Raw genomic sequence first — 15,081 nt, forward strand, 5'->3', positions numbered from 1 at the left:
GGGCTGGCCAGGGATTAAAATCCTCCTACTCTCAGCCTCCCATGTACCTGAGATGACAGATGTGTGCCACCACACAGCAGGTGAATGAGAAGGAGCTTTGTGTAGATATAACTAGACTGGTCTTGAACTAATGTCAACTTGCCAAGTAGATAGCTTTACAGGCATATGTCTTCAAAACCTTGATGTGTTCTGCTTAAATTTGAAGTAGTGATTGTACATACTTAGGGTGTATAGTGATAATACAGTCCTTGTTGAGTATATAATAATCAGTTCGATATAATTAGCACCTTCAGGGCCTGGGAAGGTGGCTCAGTGCTAGAGTGCTTGCCTTGCATGCATGAGTCCTCGGGTTCAATTCCTCAGCACCACATAAGCAGAAAAAAAGTTGGAAGTGGAGCCATGGCTCAAGTGGTAGAGTGCTAGCCTTGAACTGAAGAACTGAGGGACAGGCCCAGGTCAAGAGTTCAGGCTCCGTGACCACCACAACCACCAACAAAAAATAGTACTGCAGAGATAGCACTTTCATCTCTTAAAACTTTGATTACCAATGTAATTTGGTAACATCATGACTCTACTTGTTATTTTGGAATATACCATAAACATCCATAAATTGATAATGTTCACTAAAGGATTGGAAGTGGATAGGGATAGAGACATGTTAGATTACAAGTAGTAGATATATCTTTATTTATTGCTGCTTTGTAAAGCATTAACATATATCCACCATGACAATACCAGAGAATAATTTTCATGCAGTATACAATTTTCCTTTCCTTATTCTGCCATCCACTACCCCCTATAAATAAGAATGTTTTCCTTTTTAATTATTTTCACAATTAAATTATTATAAGATGGATTTTTTTTGAAATTGCCTCATTTTGCTTGGTTTTGTGATGGTAGATATTGAGACCAGGGTATCATGTAAGTTATGCTAGTATACTATACCCCTAATTTATCCTCATTCCATCATATTCCATCATGTAGGGATTTACAGTTGCTGGATATAGTGTTTTGTGAAGCTGGACTGAAACTTGCAACCTTCGTGATCTCTCAGCAGATTCTGGTGGCTCTTACCTATAATCCCAGCTACACAGGACATTGAAAACTGAAGATTCAGTTCCAATCCAGACTTGGCAAGAAACTCTGTGAGTCTCTCATCTCCAATTAATTACAATAAGCTGGAAGTGGAGTTGTGGCTCAGGTAGTAGAGCACTAGTTTTGAGCAGAAGATACTCAAGGTAACCATGAGCACAAGCCTAAAATATTCATGTGAGTGTGTGAGCATGCACTCTCTCTCTCTCTCTCTCTCTCTCTCTCTCTCTCTCTCTCTCTCTCTCTCTCTAAAGCAACATTGTATCTTACATTCACATCCAGAGATTGGACAACAGCTCGGCAATTTGTGAAATTAATTTTTGTATTTCTTGAAGGAGAAGGATAGATCATGGCACACAGAAGCCAAGACTTCAGAGGCAAGTACTGTATAAACAAATAGATTGTAAAAAAAAAACCAAATAGCAGTTTTCTATCTAGCTTTATATATAACATTCCTTAAATGCTGTAGTATTCTTAAAATAATAGTCATCATAACAATAAAAACAAATGCAGCACCTTTTCCCTTCTCCCCTTCCCTACTTCATAAAATATTTGACAACAGAATAAAAAAAGTCTTTTTTCTTACAAGAATGGACACCTGTAAAAATATCTATGTGTGTAATGTTTGTTTACCAATCCTTCTTTGATCTTCCCACCTCTAGGTACTTGCATATTTTGCTGATGACTGCCCTTAAGGGCAAACAGAAGATTAGGATACAGAAACAAAATAAGGTCCTAAGATATAGATGTAAAAAAACATGTGCAGGAAGCACAGAGCAGGCTGAGAGTGCCCTGAGAAGTAAAATGATTTGTGCCGGGTGATAGGAATAATAACTAGTAAGGCATGGATCTGACCTAGGAATGGCTCCTTGAAGCTGAGACCATGCCAATACCTAGGGGATTTGACAAACAAGGTATGCTGTTTACTATGTCCATATGTGTACATTGTGATGTGGAAGTGGTGATTTCAGACTCGTTTGTTTTGGGGAAGGTCTTACATGAGCAAGCAGCTTAGATTATTGGAACCTGAGAGGTGACCTTGACTCCCTCACAGTGGATTAGAACATGGAACTGTGAAAGCAAACTGTGAAAGTTTGTTCAAGTCAGCTCACTTGGCCTGTGGCTCTGGAACAAGAAAGATGTTCTTATTCTGTGTTCAAAAGTCAGGAGACTTGGGGCTGGGAAGGTGGCTCAGTGGTAGGGTGCTTGCCTTGCCTGCGTGAGGCCCTGGATTCAATTCTTCAGCACCACATAAGCAAAAGAAAAAAGCTGGAAGTGGTGCTGTGGCTCAAATGGTAGAGCACTAGCCTTGAGCTGAAAAGCTGAGCGACTGTTCCCAGGCCCAGAGTTCAGGCCCCACGACAGCCCGCCCCCCCCCCCCAAAAGTCAGGAGACTCGGGTCTCAGGCAAGAGAGGTGTGAGTGCGTCACTCAACACTGCAGACATGGGATCAGTACCAAGAACCAAATCTAGTTTCTCAGGCCTTTGTCCAAGTAGAAACCAAGAGAAATACAGAGCAACTCAGGCGAGGTGTAATCATGATAGAAAACCTATTTGATCTCATCCTACTCAGACTAGAACCATCTTCTTGTGTGCTTTTAAGTGTCTATATTGAAATAATTCTTTCTATGTAGTTTTCAATCCACTCTATTACAGTTACTCAATTTGAAGTGTGCTCCCAATTCCATGTTTGAAAGATCCATTCTTTTTACCACCTTAGTGTGAAAAGGAGTTGGCTCCAACCTGGGATATACCCTGTAAATTATGGAGCGTGGAGGCAAGCCTGGAGATGCTTATGATGAACCTAGTCCTTGCCCACCAGAAAGGAGATCTCTTCTTTATTCAAAACTTCCTATACAACTATAGACTGTGGGAAAATGGAGCAAGTGCTGGCTATTATGTTTAAAAAGTGAGTGCTCCTCTTTCAATCCAGGGCTGCTCAGCCAGCCCTCATGGATGAGTCTTGTGAGTACTGGCTCCAATCTGAGACTGTTTGTTTCACTGGGGTCTTCTCACAAGAGCTTGGCATAAGACAAAGAAGACCACACCATGGCTAACTTCTTAGGACTGGCCAGCCAGGACATTTCATTTCCCTCAGAAGCTACTGGAGCTTTAGAAATCTGTTTACTGACAAATCAGGATTATAGGCATGAGCCAGTAACTCTCACCTAGCTGAGGCTCCAGGAAATCACATTTACCATTTGTAAATAAGTTTTCAGTAGTAATCCTGGAGGCCTGTGAAATAATGTAATCAGAGAAAGGGCTAGGGTGTCAAAGGTGGCTAAATGACTTCTGAGCCAGCGGGGATGCCTTCCATTTGTAAGCCCTGAACCATTTACTTTTGGGGGGGGTCCGGTTGTTGGCCTAAACTCTGGGCTTGGATGCTGTCCCTCAGCTCTTCAGCTCAAGGCTAGTGCTCTACCACTTGAGCCACAGTGCCACTTCCCGCTTTTTTTTCTGCTTATGTGGTGCTGAGGAATTGAACCCAGGGCCTCATGCATGCAAGGCAAGTGCTGTACCACTGAGCCACCTTCCCAGCCCCTGAACCATTTACTTTTTATGTCTTGCTACTTGAACTCAGGGTCTAAGTACCAATCCTTTGGTGCTCACAGCTGGCACTCTACCATTTGAGTCACAGGGTCATTTCTGCCTTTTTGCTGGTCAATTGAAGATAAATGTCTTCAAATTTTTCTGCTAGACTTGCTTCAAATGGTGATTCTCAGATCTCTGCCTCCTGATTAGCTAAGATTGGAGGTGAACCATTGGCACATTTACTTTGAACAGACTTCTCTAAGCCTCTTAGCAGAATTTTCACAGGACTGAATAGACATACTTCACTGTTGTTGTCTCTCAGTTTCACATTCCCATCTGGGACTTAGCCAGATCCTTAGGTTTCCTGTTAGTTCTGAAAAGAGGAGCCATTAAAGTGACGTTCTCCTGTCCTCCCATAGGTACAGATCCCTCTGCCCTAACTGTGAGGAAGATGAACAAGTAAAGAAGTAAGTGAACTCTGGCACAAAGAGAAGGCCTCTCCTAGCAAACTGGGTATCTTTGAGGCTTCTGATTCAAAGTACACATTTCTCCTTTGCACACTATTTATGACTTCCACCAGGGAGTTAAGGCTTGGGACTTTAGTAGTTGGCAGATGGCACAGGTGTGGGTGTGGTTGTGGTCTCTTATCGATGACAGGGAATATTGTGTGCAGAGAATCATATCCTGGGGGAAACAACCCACAGTGAGAAATTTGGAGAATTGTCTTGCAGCAGCTTCTAGAACTGGGTTGTGAGAAGCATCCTAATCCCAGGAATCTCCTCCCACTTCCTAATAAATGCACCTCTGCATAGAGGATGGACAGCCTCTGCATGGGGTTTGTAAGAAAGGGGCTATGTGAGGCAGAGAAGGGGGAGGGCAGGTTCTCACCTTGCCACCAATCTGCTCCCAGAACCCTTTATTCCATCTTCACTTTGCAGATGGACTTTTCCCCTGATGACTTCTATGAGCCCAGGAACCATGACACCCTGAATAAACTCATATACTATGTCATATTCAACTTGCACTCTTGGACTTGCTCTTCCTCTTACACATCCTTCTTGACCAGCTGGAGTGACACATGACTTATCAGAGTAAGAAAAAGGAGGAGTCCTTGCATAGGTGCCAAGACTTTGTGAGTAGTGATCGAAACTAGGCCCCTAAGGATGGGCTTCTCAGGATGGTGATTGGCCAGGAGCCCTTAGTACAACCCAGCTCGACAAAATGTCCTTTTATGGATATTGTCTGCCAGGTAATGCCTGTTCTTTTTTGAAAATATTCAGGCATCGGTGCCGATTAGAAACACCCTACCTTCTCACCACTGTTCAGTCCAAACTCAAGTTAAATAGCTTTCTTCATTAAAACCTCATGGCAGTTTAATTACACATGAACTTATAGACTCCACTCTAAGAATCCTTTACCTATTTCCATTCTCAGGTTTCGATCACCATAGAGCAGCTTTCCCTGAATTCGAAATAAAGAACCCTCAGTGATGTCACCAATGGTGATGATGGAGATCTGGAGTCATCACTGGACTCCAGAAAGAATGTGAATGTAGAGCAGATAAGGCCATTTGCAGAAAAGACCAAGCAGATTTCGAGTCCTGTGGATGTCCCACTTGTTCTGAACCCTACACATGATGCAGATGAACCTGCAGGTACTACAGTGGAAGAAGATCCAGAATTTATTCACTTGACTTTCACAGTCTGCCTAGATCAGCTCCAGGTGAGTCAAATCAGGACATGTCTTGGCATACAGGATAAACCAGCACTTATGGGGTTTGAGGAAAATTTCCCCAGTCTGTGTTCAGAAGCACCAATAAGTGATGTCTGAAAGCTTGATTCAGTTGAGGAAAGGGAGTCTGTCCTCACAGAATATCTGCTGCAGGAAAACCAATCTCCAATGGAAAAATTAGAATATGTCCCTCCCTTAACTCAGGAAGAAAAGCCTTCCTGTAATGAGGTGGTAGATCCCTTTGACTACCCTGACCTAGCATTTCTGCTTATAGGCAACTTATAGGATGATCTAGTGTTATAGGTTCCTTCTCCCCTCCCTGGGAAAATATCTATTTTACTTTTTGTCATGATTGATGTAAAATGTTTATTTTATTTACTCTTCTAACTCTATTAAAACATCAATATTTATGTTGTACAATTCTTGAATCCTATATACTGTGGATTTTTTCTTCTTATAATCTGATGACCCAGGCACATGGGTCCTGAGTGGGTTGAAAAACACCTGTAGCTGTACAAGAGAATCTACTGAATATAGAGGCAACTATTAAATGAATAGGCAGTGGCAAAAGTCCAGGCCATGCCTCTATATGGTGATAGGGTCCCTACACTAGCTCTAGGACATAGCAGACCAGACATCCTAGAAAGGTGTTCCTCCTTGATCCTCAAGCTCATAATCTGTCAATTGGGACAAATGCCAGAGTAAATGTAGTGGTACATGGGACTCTCTTCCAACAGTGAATTCAAGTATCATTACACATCCATTGTGCTTCATGCAAACATCTAAGAAAATTTCACCCTAAATAACACCAAAAACCTAGTTTGGGGAGAAAATATTTAACAAGATACATAGGATCCCACAATTCAATGAAAATGAATACACATCAAGAAACCTGTGGGACACAGCAAAAGCATTCCTGAGGGGGCAAATTTATTGCCCTCAGTGTCCACATCAAGAAAATAGAGATGGACTAAGTAAATAATCCCATGTTGTAAACTACTAGAAAAACATGAAAAAAGTGGAACCTAAAGTTACTAGACAGAACCAGATTACCAAATTAAGAGCTGAAATTAACGAGATAGAGATTAAGAAAATTATAAATAAAATTAATAAAACAAAAAGCTGTTTTTAAAAAAAATACATAAAATTGATGGACCTTTGGCAAGATTAATTAAGAGAGGAAACCCAAATTAACAAGATCAGGGATGCCACGGGAAAAATCACAACAAATACCCAAGACATCCAAGCAATTCTAAAGAACTATATCCAGAATCCATACTCTCTAAAGAAAGAAAACCTATCAGAAATGGATGCATTTTTAGAGAAATACAAGTTACCCAAACTGAACAAAGAACCAATCAATTAAAAAAGCCAATATCTTACAATGAGATAAAGGAAGCAATCAGAAGTTTTCCAACAAGGAAAAGCCCAGGACAAGATGCATTCACTACGGAATTCTGTAAGACTTTTAAAAAGGAACTAACACCCATACTCCTCAGCCTCTTCCATGAACTAGAAAAAGAGGGAGCTATCCAAAACTCATTCTACGATGTCAATATCACACTCATCCCCAACCCAAGCAAAGACCCAACAACAACAGCAACAACAAAAAACTACAGACCAATCTTCTTGATTAACACAGACACAAAGATCATTAACAAAATTCTATCCAACAGAATCCAGAAACATATAAAAAAAAACATACATCATGACCAAGTAGGCTTCATCTCAGAGATGCATGGATGGTTTAACCTACATAATTTAATAAATGTAATCCATCATATCAACAGACCCAAGGTCAAGAGCCACATGGTTATCTCCATTGATGCAGAAAAAAAGCTTTTGATAAGAGACAATATTCATGTTAAAAGCTCTGGGAAAAATAGGAATAGAAGGAATATTCCTTAAAACAATAAAAGCCATATACCACAGACCAACAGCCAATATTATACTTAATGGGAAAAACAACCAATTCTCCTAAAATCAGGCAAGGATTCCCACTTTCTCCACTCTTCTTCAATATACTTCTGGAAACCTTAGCCAGAGCAAAAAGGCAAGAAAAAGACATTAAAGGGATCCACAAAGGGAAGGAAGAAGTTAAATTATCTCTTTGGGCAGATGACAGGATACTATACCTCCATGATCCCAAAAACTTCGTCCTCAAGCTCTTAGAACTTATAAACTAATTCAGCAAAGTAGCAGGATACAAAATCAACCCACAAAAATCAGTTGCCTTCCTGTACACAAACAATGTACAAGCAGGAAGGGAAATCAAGGAAACGGCCTCATTCACAATACCCTCCCCCCAAATAAAATATTTAGGAATTAGCCTAACCAAAGATGCAAAAGAACTATTTAATGAAAACTATAAAAACTTAAAGAAAGAAATTATAGAGAAAGTGGAAAGACCTTCCATGTTCTTGGATAGGCAGACTTAATGTAGTGAAAAAGCCAAAATTAATATACAAATTTAATGCAATTCCTATTAAAATCCCAATGACGTACATTGCTGAAATACAGAAAACAGTCCAAAAATTCATATGGAACATAAAAAGAACTAGAATAGCCAAAATAATTCTAGGCAAAAAAGAAAACAAGGGAGGGATCTCGATGCCAGACTTCAAACTCTACTATAGAGCCATAATGACAAAGACAGCATGGTACTGGCACAAAAACAGACCCCTGAGGGGCTGGGAAGGGCTCAGTGGTAGAGCACTTGCCTTGCATGCCTGAGGCCCTGGGTTTGATTCCTCAGCACCACATAAGCAAAAAGAAAAAAGCCGGAAGTGGCGCTATGGCTCAAGTGGTAGAGCGCTAGCCTTGAGTTGAAGAGCTGAGGGACAGCACCCAGGCCCAGAGTTCAGGCTCCATGACCGGACCCCCCCCCCAACAAAAAGAAACAGACCCCCGAAGACCAAGGGAATAGAATAGAAGATCCAGAAATAAAACTACATGCCTATATTCAGCTGATAATTGACAAAGGAGCCAAAGACATACAGTGGAAGAAGCACAGCCTCTTCAACTACTGGTGCTGGGAAAACTGGGTGGCCACATGCAGAAAACTAAAAGTGGACTCCAGCCTGTCACCATGCACTAACCACTCCTAGGCATCTATCCTGAACAACAGGAACCAGGATACAAGGACACATGCACCTCTATGTTTATTGCAGCACTGTTCACAATAGCCAGGATATGGAAACAACCCAGATGCTCTCACTACAGATGAATGGATCAAAAAATTGTATTTATATCCAATGGAATATTATGCTGCCATTAGAAAGAACAAAATAATGGCATTCACAGAGAAATGGATGGAACTTAAAGAAATCATGTTGAGTGAGGTAAGCCAAGAGGAAAGAGACAAATGACACATGGTCTCCCTGATAAGTGGATGTTAAATCCAGAACATAAGGTAATACAACAAAGTAAACAAGACTCGAGAAACAAAAGACCCCCACTCATCTAGTCCAATCATTACTAACTGACCCCATGCCGCTGACCACATATGGTATATATGTGCACATCGGAGGGAAACTAGGAGGAGGGCACAGAACTAGAGGGAAACGGGAAAACATACAACAGTGGGACCCATCGGCTGCACCGGACATTGATAAAAACAAACCAAACAACTTAAAGGCAACCATGGGTGGGAGGAAATGAGTGGGAAAGAGAGAACAGCTGACACTATGCAATATCACTCAATATGGAAGAAATAACTGTATAGTCAAAGCCCATAGAACTCATAAGCTTTATGGACCATGATAGACAATTTGTCCCATGAGTGTTAGAATGTGTTTGTGACTTTAACTAAGCATCACTATCCCAAAATACTTTGAAATTTGTGAAATCATAATTTTATATGATTACATATAATCAATCACAATAAAAAATTTGGAAAAAAGATACATAAGAAATATGAACACTGACATAAAATACATCATAAATAGGAGAAAGAAGACTTGCATAAATGGAAAATAGGAGAAAGAAGACTTGCATAAATGGAAAATGACTTGCCAGGTGTCATGAACCATCTCACTAATTCTAGCTTCTAAAATGGCATATTCTAAAGATGGAGGTTCAAAGCAGCACCTGCAGACAAATCTTAAAGACCCTTATTCAATGAATCAGTAAAAGTCAGGAACTGGAGGTGTAGCTAAAGTTCTATGTACAAGCGTTGAACAGAAAATAAGCAAGAGAGCAAGGTCCTGAGTTCAAATTCCACTGGTGGCACAAAAGATAAATATATCAGAGAAACAAAATTTTGGCAATGGCAATTTTAAACTAAGGAAAAACATATACAAGAAAAAGGAAAAGTACATGTTAATACTGTACTTGAACAGTTTTTTCTCATGTCCATAGCTCCAATTTTAGATATTTGTTGTTTTTTTTTGGAAATAATTTTTGGAAAGGTTTTTCTTCCTCAGGTTGGTTTTGAATTACCATTCTCAGATCTCTTCTTTCTGAGTAGCAAAGATCACAGATGTGAGTCATCCTCCCCTACTTAACTTCCTCTTGTTTTTGCAGTATCCAATTAGTTTGTTTAGGATTTCTTATAGTCCCTTACACATTTTAGAATGAATTTTGCAATTAATTTAAACCCAGGTCACAATCTTGTAAGGGGGCATTTTGAATGCAAAGGCAATTTGAAAAGTACTGCTCTTTTAGAAATATTTTATTTTTTTGGGTCCGGTCGTGGGGCCTGAACTCTGGGCCTGGGCGCTGTCCCTCAGCTCTTCAGCTCAAGGCTAGCGCTCTACCACTTGAGCCACAGCGCCACTTCCGGCTTTTTTCTTTTTGCTTATGTGGTGCTGAGGAATCGAACCCAGGGCCTCAGGCATGCAAGGCAAGTGCTCTACCACTGAGCCAACTTCCCAGCCCTCTTTTAGAAATATTAAGTCCTATCTATGCCTCCATCAGAAAGAATGACATTGCCCCATTTGTTAGGGAATGGAAAAACTTGGAAAAAATTATATTAAGTGAAGTAAGCCAGGCCCAAAGAAACATAGGTCCCATGGTTTCCCTTATTTGCAATATCTAGTATATGTATGAGTCAAGCGGAAAAGGTCAGATAATGTGATGTCAAGAAAATGAACCCTTAGATATGTATTTTAATGTTTTTTTCATGCATGTGTTTCTAACGCATTTATAAGATTATCTCTTTGTTGCTTTGTATGTCCCTCCTCCACAGTATAACCCCTGCTTTCACTATATTTGATGTCAGTATAACTTGTGGAGGAGATGGGGAAAAACCAATTGTTTAAGGATACAGGTGGACCTGTTGCAACAATGAGAAGTACAAGTTGTCATGTCCAAAACGAGCTTTACAACGTCGGTGCGGGGGAAGGGGCGGGGGGGGGGGGTCAAGGAAAAAAAAATATTAAGTCCTAGCTGGGTACTGGTGACTCACATTTGTTATCCTAGCTTCTAGGTGGCTGAGATCTGAGGATCACAATTCAAAGCCAGCCTGAGCAAGAAAGTCTGTGATATTCTTACTCTAATTAACCACCCCCAAAACAAGATGTGTAGCTGTTGCTTAAAGAAGTAGAGTGCTAGTCTTGAGCAAAAAAGTTCTGGGACATTGCCCAGGCCATGACTAAAGCTCCACAACTGATAAAAAGTAAAATAAAGTACAATATTGAGTCCTTTAGTATTAGGACAGGGTTATTTTTTTCCATTTCAGTGGATCTACTTGACTTTAAAGGCCTTTTTCCATTTCCAAATCACTCATCTTTTTATTGTTGATGTTCTGTGGTGGTCTTGGTGCTTGAATTCAGGATAGGAGCTATCCTTGAGCTTCATTTAGCATGAAGCTAGTACTGTACCACTTGAGATACAGGTCACTTCCAGGTTTTTTGGTGTTTAATTGGATCTAGGATGTGGTGCAGGAGGAAGGGGAGTAGAAGGAATGGATTGGGGGTGTCCCTCCTTACCCTGGTGCTTTAGTCATATGAAATGGAAAGTTTGCTGAAAATGGGCAGGTCTCCTGAATTGTCCAAGATGCGGGAATCTGACCCAGCATGGCTCCTGCTGCACTGCACAGGTAGCCTTGACCCAAGAGAGAATCCTGAGGGGTGGCATGAGAATCAAACATGTGAGAGAACTCAGACATGAATCAGAATAGGAAGGTGGTGGGGTAGACATGAAAGGCAGCCCCATGAAAGAGGTAAAGAACAAATACCTGGCTCTAGAAGGTGAAGGGGTTATTGGTGCCATCAGGAAGGTTGGGTGAGCCCAGGAGGTCAGCGGTAATCAGGATGGGTGTTGGGATGATGGACGTGGGGCTATCTAGCAGCTCAGTGGTGGCAGCAGTCTCATTGGCAATGGAAAATCCAGCAAAGCTAAAGCTATGCTGGAGATAGGGAAGGTCTGCAGAAAGGTCCTGGCCAGGGCTCTGCGTTCCTTGGCTTTGTGGATGAAGTGGCAGCAGGGCTCATAGAGGCAAAGGTTGGTGACATGGAAGGTGCAACCCAGCTAGATCTTGCACTTGGGATGGCAGGCTAGGCTGTGGAGCTTGTGGATGCTGTGCATGAAGTGACACTTGTCTCTATATTTATAGGTGTTTTCTTCAAATTGGTGGAACAGCTAGGTCTTATAGCGACTGGAGTTGACCTGCCTCCTTTGGTCTGCTTCTGATTGGGCAGCAGCTGCTCAGCACCTGTGAGAAAGAGCAGTCTCTGAAGCTGCTGTCCCTAGAGTACAAGACTGGGACTGGCTTATCCTTCAGGTTGCTGATGACCTAGCTCTGGTGGAACTTGGTGCTGGGCAGGGTGTTGGCCAAGTGCCTCCAAGGGAAACACTTCAGCAGCAGGAGAGACCACTGCCTTCCTGTCCAGCAAGCAGCCCCTTCTCTGGAAGCTCTGTCATTGAGCATCTTGTCAAACAAAGCTTGCATAAAGCTTCTCTCAAGTTGAAAATGGTGGCAGATACGAGTGGGGTAGTCATTGTGGACACTGACAGAGGACAAAGGTGCAGATTTGGTGTCATGAAGGTCCTGATGTGGGGAAGGTGCTTACTTTGCCACTTAGGTCTGGATTCCCACATGTCTAATCCCAGGGCCCCTTACCTTTCTCACTCTGCCCTCATAGAACTTTAAGTGGATTTTTTTGTTTTCTTTTTAGATTATAAAATGTCAGTGCATCAAATACAAGGGATTGCTGCATATTAATTGGGTTGCATGTAGTCAGGTTTTTTGTTTGTTTTTTGTCAGTCGTGGGGCTTGAACTCTGGACTTGGGCACTATTCCTGTGCTCTTCAGCTCAAGGCGAACATTCTACTGCTTGAGCCACAGCACTACTTCCGGTATTCTAGTGGTTAATTTGAGATAAGAGTCTCACTGACTTTTCTGCAGGGCTGGCTTTGAACTGTGATCCTTAGATCTCAGCCTCCTGAGTAGCTAGGATTACAGGCGTGAGCCACTAGCACCCGGCAAGTAGTCAGTTTTTCATCAGAACAAATACCTGAGAAAAGTATCTTCTGAAGTGAGATTATGTGTGTGGAAGGTAGGAAGAAAAATGAGAAAAACTGGAAATGTTGGCAGATGCTGTAATTTGTGCTTTTGGGGAACAGTGCAAGGATATTATACATTCAATGGCACTTTGAATCAAGATAGTAAGACCCTCTCAAAAATATTAAATAAAAAAGGGATAGAGGCACAGTTCAAATGTTAGAGCATTGCCTAGTGTGTGTCTGGCCTGGAGTTCACTCCCTAGCCCCAGAGATTTGACTTGGAAGGGGCTAATTTGAGTGTTACATGTAATCACTAGCAGGTTCTCTAGCACTGATCTTTTGATTACATTGAATTAATGTGTGTGTGTGTGTGTGTGTGTGTGTGTGTGTGTGTGTGTGTGTGTGTGTGTAGGTGGTATGGTGTAAGAGATAGCAACTGAGTTTCAATCTTCTCAAGGTGAATATCTAGTTTTCCCAGCACCATTTTCAGATCCAATTTTTCCTCTGGTAAAAATGAAACAGTATTGATTCAGTTCACTCTAGAAAGATAGAAGGTAGACAGGGACACAAAAGAAATATTTTGGTCCAGTATTCTGTTTAAATACAGGGCTAAAGCTTTTTGTTTTAGCTTTTAGTTTTGTGGCGGGCACTCTGCCACTTGAGCAACACATTCACTCCCAGATTTTTCCTGGTGAATTGATGAGAAGTGTCTCTTGAGTAAGTAGTATTATAGGCCTGACTTCTGGTACTGAGCTACAAAAGAAAACAAATTTAAATTTTCTAATAGGTTTATTTTTGCAGCATAGTTATGGTATAATACAGGTATATCCATATATCCCATACATATTGTGGATTGTTTTCTTTTGCTTTTGTTTTGTTCCAAGGGCTTGAACTCAGGGTCTAGGTGCTATCCCTGAGCTTTTTTGGTCAAGACTGTTGCTCTATCACACTTTGATCCACACTTTGGATCCACACTTTGTGTTCACACATGGATCAAAGAGAAGGGTTACAAAAATATTTTCTTTTCTTTCTTGCATCTTCTTGAAGGTGTTGGAGAAGAGAAGACCTTTGACAAATGGGGCTATTGGGTATTTGACTTATTGTGAGATATCTGCTTATCAAATTAAGACATTGTTCAAAGAGCACATTTGAACCAGTCTGTGTTTACATATACAGCATCCAGAAATAATGAAAAACAAAACCAATCAAAAAAGAGAATAATCACTTCTTTTCCTGAGTATGAAAACCCAAGAAAATGTTTCTATGCCCCATGAACTTTGACCCCACATGCTATAGCAGGATTATTTTGGTATAGATTTTCTGGTCCCCTTCATCACACATAGCAGGAGGATTGCAGGAGGAGCAGCTTAGCAGGAAAGCAGCTAGGCAGTGTTGAGATGCAATGCAGACCCCTTATGGACCCTCTTGATCTAGGTTCTGAAGAGGATGCTTCAAGGTAGGGGCAGTGGGAGTCAACCCCAGAATGGTCAAGTTGAAATCCTGAAAGCCTGTGAACAGCTTTCTATGCCCTGGATTGAGTGAGTTTGCTGATTCTTACATTCATATTCTTCACCCAATAAACAAACATGGCACCTCAAAGCAGAGTCCTGGGCCTGCCCTAGTCCTTGTGAGTGAAAGGTGCTGGAAGCATAGGAAGCACAGTGATCTAGCAGGCAAATCTGGAAGCCTGAAAGGCCATGGAAACGGCAGCCCTGGTTACTCAGAACCAACAGATATCCCTTGCATTGGCCCTGAATTCCAGGAGACTTGGCAGTTACCTCTCAATTCTGTGACAAGTAGGCTAAAGGCAATTCTGTCTGATGAATGGTGACAAGATACCTAGAATTACCAACTCAGGCCCTAGGAAAGGCTGGAGTTCCAACTCCAATCTCCACTAATCATAAACCAAGGCCAACCTGCTGTATCAATAAAGCCATGTGTCTCCTTGGATAGTAGTTGGAGCTGGCAACAAGTGTCTCACACCTATAATTCTAGATACTCAGAAGGCTCAGATCTAGGGTTTGCAGAAAAATCTGGGCAGAAAAGTTCTGAGACTCATATTTCCAGTTAATTAACAACAACAACAAAAAAAAAACGTCAGTGAAACTTTGGCCTAAGAAGTATAGCACCAAGTGCTATACTTGAGTGAAAAAGCTGAGTGAGAGTGTGAGACTCTGAGTTTAAATCCCAATACTGCTGTTCACACAGGTGTGTACTTACACACACATGCACATATCTCTGTGCATCACCTCCTTCTGGGATGCAATAATAGATGCTGAG

General features: G+C 41.4%; 1 pseudogene; it reads right to left on the reverse strand.

Annotated features, from left to right (window-relative positions):
- Window positions 1-11,294: 11,294 nt before the first annotated feature.
- LOC122128047 lies at window positions 11,295-12,297 on the reverse strand (annotated as a pseudogene).
- Window positions 12,298-15,081: the final 2,784 nt, after the last annotated feature.

The sequence above is a fragment of the Dipodomys spectabilis genome, unplaced genomic scaffold (assembly GCF_019054845.1).
Source record: "Dipodomys spectabilis isolate Male_0828 unplaced genomic scaffold, ASM1905484v1 ptg000010l, whole genome shotgun sequence".
Lineage (NCBI taxonomy): Eukaryota > Metazoa > Chordata > Mammalia > Rodentia > Heteromyidae > Dipodomys > Dipodomys spectabilis.